Below are 9,010 nucleotides of genomic sequence, written 5' to 3' on the forward strand. Positions count from 1 at the left end.
AGCGAATCTAGAGAACAGGATACCAGAACAAACAAAACAGAAACAAGCTTGTACATACAGAGAGCATTTTGATGGTTGCTGGATGGGAGGGTTGAGGAGATGGGTGAAGTGGGGAGGGGATTAAGAAGTACAAAATTCGTAGTTACAAAATAGTCATGGAGTATCGCATGGGGAAAATAGTAGTATTGTAGTAACTATGCATGGTCTCAGATAGGTACTGGATTTATCAGATGATCACTTCATAAGTTATGTAAATGTCTAAACACTGTGTTGTACACCAGTAACTAATAATTGTAATTGAAAAATAAAAAAAATATATATATTTTAAAAAGGAAGACTAACAAGGAAAAAAGAGATTATGACATCTGAAACCCATGATGTTAAAAGACGGAATTTTTGTAGTAATATTGAGGATCATTCAATTTGCCTTCTTAGAAAAAAGATCTCTAATTTCACTAATAAGAACATGAAGAAGGTTAAAAAATCTCCAGAACAGTTGGTTGCTTACATAAATAGAACTGTTGGACAAGCTGTGGAAATCCCAGATAAACTACGTAAGGTGATCTATCACAGAAAGTTCATAATACTTTTCCCAATCCTTGCTAGAAACAAAACAAAACAAAACAAAACAAAACAAAACAAAACAAAACAAAACAAAACAAAACAAAAACCCAGACCCCTAGAAGTGTAGAAGCAGGGGCTATGATACAGCAAAGAAAGAAAAAAACCGGCTTGTGCAGGCCACCTGCCTGACAAATTACACCATGATAGCCGAACATATTTGCTTAACTTCAGTGATTCTGATTCTTCACAGAGAGAAAGCCCATCATCAAAATACAGTGATTTTTTTCCTGAGGTTTCTCAGGGCCGTGAAAAATAATGATACACATTTTATTCAGCAGGAATTTGAGAGTGAATGTAGCTTTAACTTTCTGGAAAAAAGAGAAGTATAGGTGAACTTGCAGCTTATTTTGTGAGGAGAGAAGATCTTGGAGTAGCAGATTACCTTCCTGTGCTCACCAACAGTTTACCGGAAAAAAAAACAATACATCTCAGTTGGCTGCTGTGTAGACTAGTTTCCTATAGTAAATTCACCCCTTAAAAGAAATTTTGAAGTATATACTATAATAGTTGGTTTAAACTGGCTGTAAGCAGTCATAAGAAGGTGGTGGTCAGAACTATCATCCAAAATATAAATTATAAATGATGGAAATATTCAGATTTTAAAACAATGAAGTGGATTGTGGTAACAAGAAAACCATCTTATTTTGGTTCCAGGATATATTGATAATAATGCTAAGGATGTAAATGATTATTTATTACAGTTGCATTGAGAAACTTCATCTACTAAAGAGTGTTTGGTTATTCAAAACACCCCTGGACTATATGATTTCCAAAACATCTTACTAGAGAACTGTGAACTGTGGAAGATATCAAAATCTATTTATTTATTTATTTATTTTATAGCAACATGATGCAACCACTAATGAAACCCTAACAATCTATTTCACACTGAAGTAGAAAAATATCAGAAAGGAGCAGCTTCAATTTAAATGAAGTGAAAGTGTTCTATGAAGATTACTCACCTTTGCTGCATTTTGGGATTTATATGGTTATTTAACAAAACTGTTTAAGAAATACTGGCTCTTAATGTAATCTTGCATAAGAATATTTTAAACTACGTGAAATAACAAGACAGCACTTATTACTAGGAACCATGAAAACCAATCATCATTACTATTTTTAAGATTATATTTTATAGGAAAACACTCAAATGTTTGCAGCTATTTTCTTATGTTGAAAAGACTTTGAAATTTAAGACATCATAACAAACAATCAATACTAAAAGTTTTTTGCCCACCCAGAGATACTGTGTATACAAAAAACCTTAATTAATAAGCCAATGTGACTCCAATATCTGTTTAAAAAAAAACAAATATGCTTCTGGCATAATAAAATCATGAGATTAAATCAGGGGCTTCCATTTATATAGAATGTTATTAAGACTTATTCTACATTATCTTTAAAACATGAAAATATTTGTAATATCTCTGATTTTTTTATTTTTTGCCAGAATCATGTCATGTATGTATGTGTTATTCCTATATAAAAGAAAAAGGTGAATATCTATTTGTATGAAATCTTAGCTGGAAATGTTCATGGAGTTGGCTAATTTATGTTCATTTTCTATTGTATATAGGCTTCTAATGTTTTCAGTTCTGTATTATTTAAGCTTCCTTCATCTGAGAAAATTCACTAAATATTTCTAAATTGTGCTTTTTTAAATTCTCATTTTACATTAGTTCTAACTCTTTTTCACTACACATATTTTAAAGAATTACATACAATGCTTTAAAAATGTTTACAGTTAGTGCTATCTTTGTATTTTAAATGCTAACTTTGTATTACTACCTCCTCCAATGGTTGGTATGAAATGCCAGCAGACTGTATGAGTTTTTGTTTTGTGTTGTTTTAAATACTATTTTTACTGTCAATGAACCCACTTGTAGAATGTCTTCTCAGCTGTATTTCTTAATCTATCTTGAAAGTGTTTGGGACTTAAATATCACTATTGGTTTGTACATCATCTCATCTTTATTGAGCCTTTGGGGTATCTGAGAAAAGATTTTTAGTAATCAAATTTCTATGCAGTAATCCTTCAAGCACTTGAATGTAAATCTTAGGCATTTACCCAATTAGTGACTACTGATATGAATACTAAACAAGCATCTTTCTTTCTGTAAAAATATTATGTCTCATTGAAAAAAAAAGTATGAAACTAGCATAAAAATAGACACTGACCAATGGAACAAAATAGAGAGTCAAGAAATAAATCCTGCATATAGAGCCAACTAATATTCAACAGGAAAGCCAAAAATAGCCATGGGGAAAACCGTTTGTCTCCTCAACAAATCATGCGGGGAAACTGGATAAACACATCAAAAAGTAAAATAAAATTTTACCCCCATACTGCATTCATAAAAATGAACTGAAAATAGATTAATGACTTAAACATAAGACCTATACCATAAAATTCTTAGATGACATCATAGGGAAGAAGCTTCTAGACATTGGTCTTGGCAATAATTTTTTTGGATCTGATACCAAAAACATAAGAAACAAAAGCAAAAATAAATAAGTGGAAATACATCAAACCTTAACACATTTGCACAGCAAAAGAAATAAGTAACAAAATGAAGACAACCTATAGAATGGGAGAAAAAAATGGTAAACCATATGTCAGATAAGAGGTTAATATCCAATATATATAAAGAACACATAGAACTGAATAACAAAATAACAAACAATGCAATTTAAAAAAATGGGCTGTGGAACTAAATAGACATTTTTTTCCCCCAAAGAAGACATCCAAGTAGCCAACAACTTTATGAAAAGATGCTCAATACCATTAATGATCAAGGAAATGAAAATAAACACTACAATGAAATATCAACTTACATAAGTTAGATTGCTATAATCAAAAAGACAAAATTAAATCCTCAGCTAATATTATACTTAAAGGTGAAAAACTGAAAGCTTTCCTCTAAGATCAGGAACAAGACAAGTATGCCCTCTATCACCACTGTTATTCAACATAATATTGGAAGTCCTTGCCAGAGCAATCAGGCAATAGAAAGAAATAAAAGGCATCCAAATTGGGAAGGAAGAAGTCAAATGGTCACTTTTTGTAGATGGTATGATTCTTTATTTAGAAAACCCTAAAGACTCCACCAAAAAACTATTAGAAACAATAAACAAATACAGTAAAGTTGCAGGATATAAAAATCAATGTGCAAAAACCCATTGCATTCCTATACACTAACAATGAAATTTCAGAAAAAAAAAGATGAAAAAGAAAACAATTTCTTTTGCAGTTGTAAGAAAAAGGATAAAATACCCAGGAATAAACTTCACAAAGTATATGAAGGACTTACTCACTGAATATTACAAGACATTATTAAAAGAAATTGAAGAAGACACAAATAATTGGAAAGATATTCTGTGTTCATGGATTGGAAGAATCACAATAGGCAAAATGGCCCATATTAACAAAAGCAATATACACATTTAATGCAATCCCCATCAAAATCCTAATGGCATTTTTAAAAGAAATACAACAACAACAAAAATAAAAATGTCAGATTTGTACGGAATCACAAAAGACCCTGAATAGGCAAAGCAATCTGGAGGGGGTAAAAAAAAATAAGTGGAGGCATCACACTGCTTAATTTAAATTATCCTGCAAAGTGACAATAATCAAAACAGCATTGTATCAGCAGAAAAAAAAAAAACAAGACACACAGACCAATGGAACAGAATTGAGAACCCAGAAATAAACCCCCATATATATGGCCAGATAATTTTCAACAAAGGAGACAAAAACATACAGTGGAAAAAAAAAAAAAGCCTGTTCAATAAATGGTGCTGGGAAAATTGGAAAGCCACATGCAAAAGAATGAAACTAGACTGCTGTCACCCTATACCAAAATTCACTCAAGATGGATCATAGACATAAATATAAGAACTGAAAAAAATAAATTTCATATAAGAAAAAATAGGTACTAAACTTATAGATCTTGGATTTAGAAAGGATTTTATTAATTTGACCTCGAAGGCAAGGGAAGTAAAAGCAAAAATATAAATGAATGGGACTATATCAAATTTAAAAGCTTCTGTACAGGAAAATAAATCATCAACAAAACGAAGAGAAGATATTTGCAAACAAACACCTATGGTAAGAGGCTAATATCCAAAATATATAAAGAACTCACACAGCTCTACAACAAAAACACAAACAAACAAGCTAATTAAAAAATGGGCACAGGACCTAAACAGACACTTCTCCCAAAAAGACATACAAAATACCAACAGATATATGAAAAGATGCTCAACTTCACCAGCTATTAGGGACTAGGAAATGAAAACCACAATGGTATACCACCTCATACCTATCAGAATGGCTATTATCAACAAGACAAATAATGACAAGTGTTGGTTGAGGCTGTGGAGGAAAATGAACGCTCATACACTGCTGGTAGGAATGTATTTTGGTATAGCCACCATGGAAAACAGTGTGGAGGTTCCTCAAAAAGTTAATAATAGAATTACAGTATGACCTAGCAATCCCTCTTCTGGGTATCAACCCAAAAATATGAAAACATTTATCCATAAAGACATATGTACCCCAATGTTCATTGCAGCATTAGCTGCTGTGGCCAAGACAAGGAAACGACCAAAGTGTGCTTCAATAGACGATTGGCTAATGAAGATGTGGTGGATATACACAATGGAATACTATTCTGTCATAAGAAAAGATGAAATACTGCTATATGTGACAACATGGATGGATCTTGAGACTATCTTCCTAAGTAAAATAAGTCAGACAGAAAAAGTTGAGAACCATATGATTTCACTCATATGTGAGATATAAAACTGAAAGCAACAAACAAACAAAACAAACAAAAACTCATTGACATAGACAACAGTTTAGTGGTTACCAGAGGGTAAGGGGGAAAGAAAGTGGTAGAAGAGGGTAAAGGGGTTCAAGTATATGGTGACGGACGGAGAACTGACTCTGGGTGTTGAGCACACAATGTGATATATAGATGATGTATTACAGAATTGTACACTTGAAACCTATATAATTTTATTAATAAATGTCACCCCAATTAATTTAATACAAATAAATAATAATGATCCACTGACATGAAAAAAAAGGACAGAATTATCATATGGTAGTGAGGATGTGGAGAAAAGTGAACGTTTGTACACTGTTGGTGGGAATGTAAATTAGTTTAGCCACTATGGATAACATTATGGAGGTTCCTCAAAAATTTAAAATCAATCTACCATATGATTTAGCAATTCCACTTTCAGGTATATAACCAAAGAAAACAAAAACAGGTAATGAAAGAAGCATAGCACTCCTATGTTTATTGTAATACTATTACTCACAATAGCCAAGGTACAGAAACAAATTAAGGGCCCATCAATGGATAAATGGATAAAGAAGATTTAAGATCTTTATATATATATATGTTTTTATATATATATATATATATATATATATATAAGGGAATATTATTCAGTCATGAGAAAGAAGGACATCCTACCATTTGTAACAACTAGAATGAACCTTGAAAACATTATGTTAAGTGAAATAAGTCAGAAAGAGAAAGATGAATACTGTATGATATTATTTATCATATATATACACACACACAAAATCTAAGAAAGCTAAACATGTAAAACAGAAAATAAGATGGTGGTTACCAGGAGATAATGGTGAGGTGATGGTAGGTCATATGTTGCTTAAGGGTACAAACTTCAAATGAGTAGTAAATATGTTCTAGACATCTAAAGCATGGTGTAGTGAATATAGACAACGTTATTTTATTATAATCATCAAGCTTGCTAAGAGATTAGATCTTAATTATTCAAAAACTAAAAAAAGAAATGGTAATATGTGATAGGATAGATGTGCTAATTATTACAAAATGTATAAAATGAATATGTCGTATACCATACTTTATACAATGTTATATATGAAAATATATTTCAATTAAAAATTTAAATAACTTAAAACTCTAAATTAAATTGGAGTGTTAACATTAGCACCTGTGAGATTGAGAAAATGAGATTGTTCATATAACCAAAGTAACTGCAAACTATAAGCCTAACATATTCCTGAGATAGCCATTATCTAGCAATAAATTTTCATATGGCATAATTGGGAGTGCAATTGTTTGAAAAAATAAGCTATGTGTGTTCAGATCTAAATAAGTTGAGAGATCTTAACCAAAATTTCCTGGTGGAAATGAATAATGGGCCAAATAATGCCTAAAAGCCAAGTAGTCCATATTCTCTATAGTATTCAGAAAAGAGTCAAATAAGAGGAGTTACTTAATTCAAATTGAAAGGAATGGGAGAGTTTTTTTCTTGGCAAAAGAAATAGTGAAACAAAGCATGGGAGAAAAGAAAATTGTTGAGAAAATCTGGAGGGCAGCAATGAGATAAGGTGGACCGATTTGATGAGTGTTCTTACAGGCTATATTAAGAAAATTAACCTTATTTTGAAGACACTGAGGAGTCCCAGAAGGGATTATAGCAGGGCGATGTATAATACCAGCATTGCCTATCTCTGATAGCGGTGTACAGGGTTGATGAGGATAAAGCCTAGGAGCAGGATCCTATAGGAATGCTGCGTGAGTTGGTACATGAACCTAGACCACAAAGTAGCAGGAGAAAAATAGAAGAGAAGAAGCACCTCGGGTTATAAGTGGGCAATATTAATAAGAATAATATGTATGTGAAATATACAGAAAAGTAAGCATTGATGATGAGTTGGTACTCAGGAGATGCTAAGTCAAATTCTATTATTGAGTAGGAAAAGGAGAATTAAAATACAGAATTGATAGCAGCAGATTTCAAGTGGAAAGAATATTAACTTGGGATTCAGGAATATAAAGGAACAAACATAAATTATTGTGACTCTACTGTATGCCAAAGGCCACACTAGGGGCCTTGCATAGGTTATGAGCCTGGATTCCCCACATTAGCACTCAAGGCAGGTGGGCACAATTAGAATTGTTAGCCACCTGTACAGGTGCTTAAATTATAACTCAGTTTTTGTTTGTTTTTAATTAAAGTTTATTGGAGTGACAATTGTTAGTAAAGTTACATAGATTTCAGGTGTACAATTCTGCAATTCAGTTGTTTTGAATAGCTCACAAAGTCTCATAGTTTATAAGGGCATAGCAAGGCCTCACATTGTCTATATTCTTCCCTGTGTAAAACACTGTGTTTCTAATTTTAACACATCATTTCTAAAAGTGAAAAAAAATGACTATTCAGAATAACTGATTATAGACAAAATCTATGATTAGATAGACAAAGTAAAGTGAAGATGCAATATTTTTCTGAGGACTTGCATATCTGATAACAAAGTTTCACTTTTTCCTGGTGAAACTTTTGAAAGAGATTCCAAATAAAGAAAGAGGCTGAGAGAGTCCACGCAACTTCTCAATGACGTGTTCAAATGAGAACTCCCTGTCTATGACAGATGTGACCACCAGTAATACTTGTGTTTGCTATAGCGATTTCCTCATCTGCAAAATAGGAATAATAATCATACATAACGCAAAGTCTAGTTGTAATGTATAACTTACAAAGTTTATTTAAAATTATGACAGTGAATTTGTCCTATACAAATATTAAATAACATTATTCCAGAATAACAAATGTCTTATTTCTTATAACAGACTCAATTTCATGGCTTGTGGAAATATTATCACTTTTCCGTTTGGAAAAAAATTTGAATTATATAAATTGTATACATTCTGAAATACCAGAAGAAGGAGACTAATTTCCAAGCAAAAGTATAAAAGGTAACAAATGTGTGTACATTTTAGGTGAAAAACTCAAAAATAAATAAACCCAAACCTACAGCAAGACAATCTCATATATAAAAAAGATATTAGGTTGGATGTTTTTTTCTTATAAAATTCATATATTCTTCCTTGGTTAAGCAGATGGTTCTGCCTTCTTCCTTTTTCTCTTCCTTTATATGAACTTTCCTTTATGTTGCATATAGACAAAGGAGGAGTTAATCGGCATTTAAAAAAAAAATCTTGCTACTGCATAGCATTTATCTGAAGTCTATAACAGCTTTCTTATCATGGATTTCATTCCTATTGATGGCAATAAAATATAATTATAAAAATAATTCACTCAATCACTTTCATTCTTAGGATAACATCTTGTTTTAATTTCTTGCAGATGTCAATGTTTTGGTTTTCAAAATCATGGGGATGTTTTTCTTAAAGTTTAACTCACGGCTTCTTGTCTATTCATCTGAAAATTATCAGCCCAATAGCATGACAGCTATCATTAAGACAGTTTGCAAGCATCCTGTAACACAATATTTTAGTGAATCTGTATGTTATTTGCTTTGAAGAAAATTGTAGAAGATATTTCTTCCAGGGTTATGCAGTTGTAGGACCCATAAGAC

The 9,010-nt window shown here is 31.8% G+C and overlaps 1 pseudogene; it reads left to right on the top strand.

Moving 5' to 3' along the window:
* Window positions 1-358: 358 nt before the first annotated feature.
* LOC109455669 (KATNB1-like protein 1) lies at window positions 359-1,334 on the top strand (annotated as a pseudogene).
* Window positions 1,335-9,010: the final 7,676 nt, after the last annotated feature.

The sequence above is a fragment of the Rhinolophus sinicus genome, linkage group LG12 (genome assembly GCF_036562045.2).
Source record: "Rhinolophus sinicus isolate RSC01 linkage group LG12, ASM3656204v1, whole genome shotgun sequence".
Taxonomy (NCBI): Eukaryota; Metazoa; Chordata; class Mammalia; order Chiroptera; family Rhinolophidae; genus Rhinolophus; species Rhinolophus sinicus.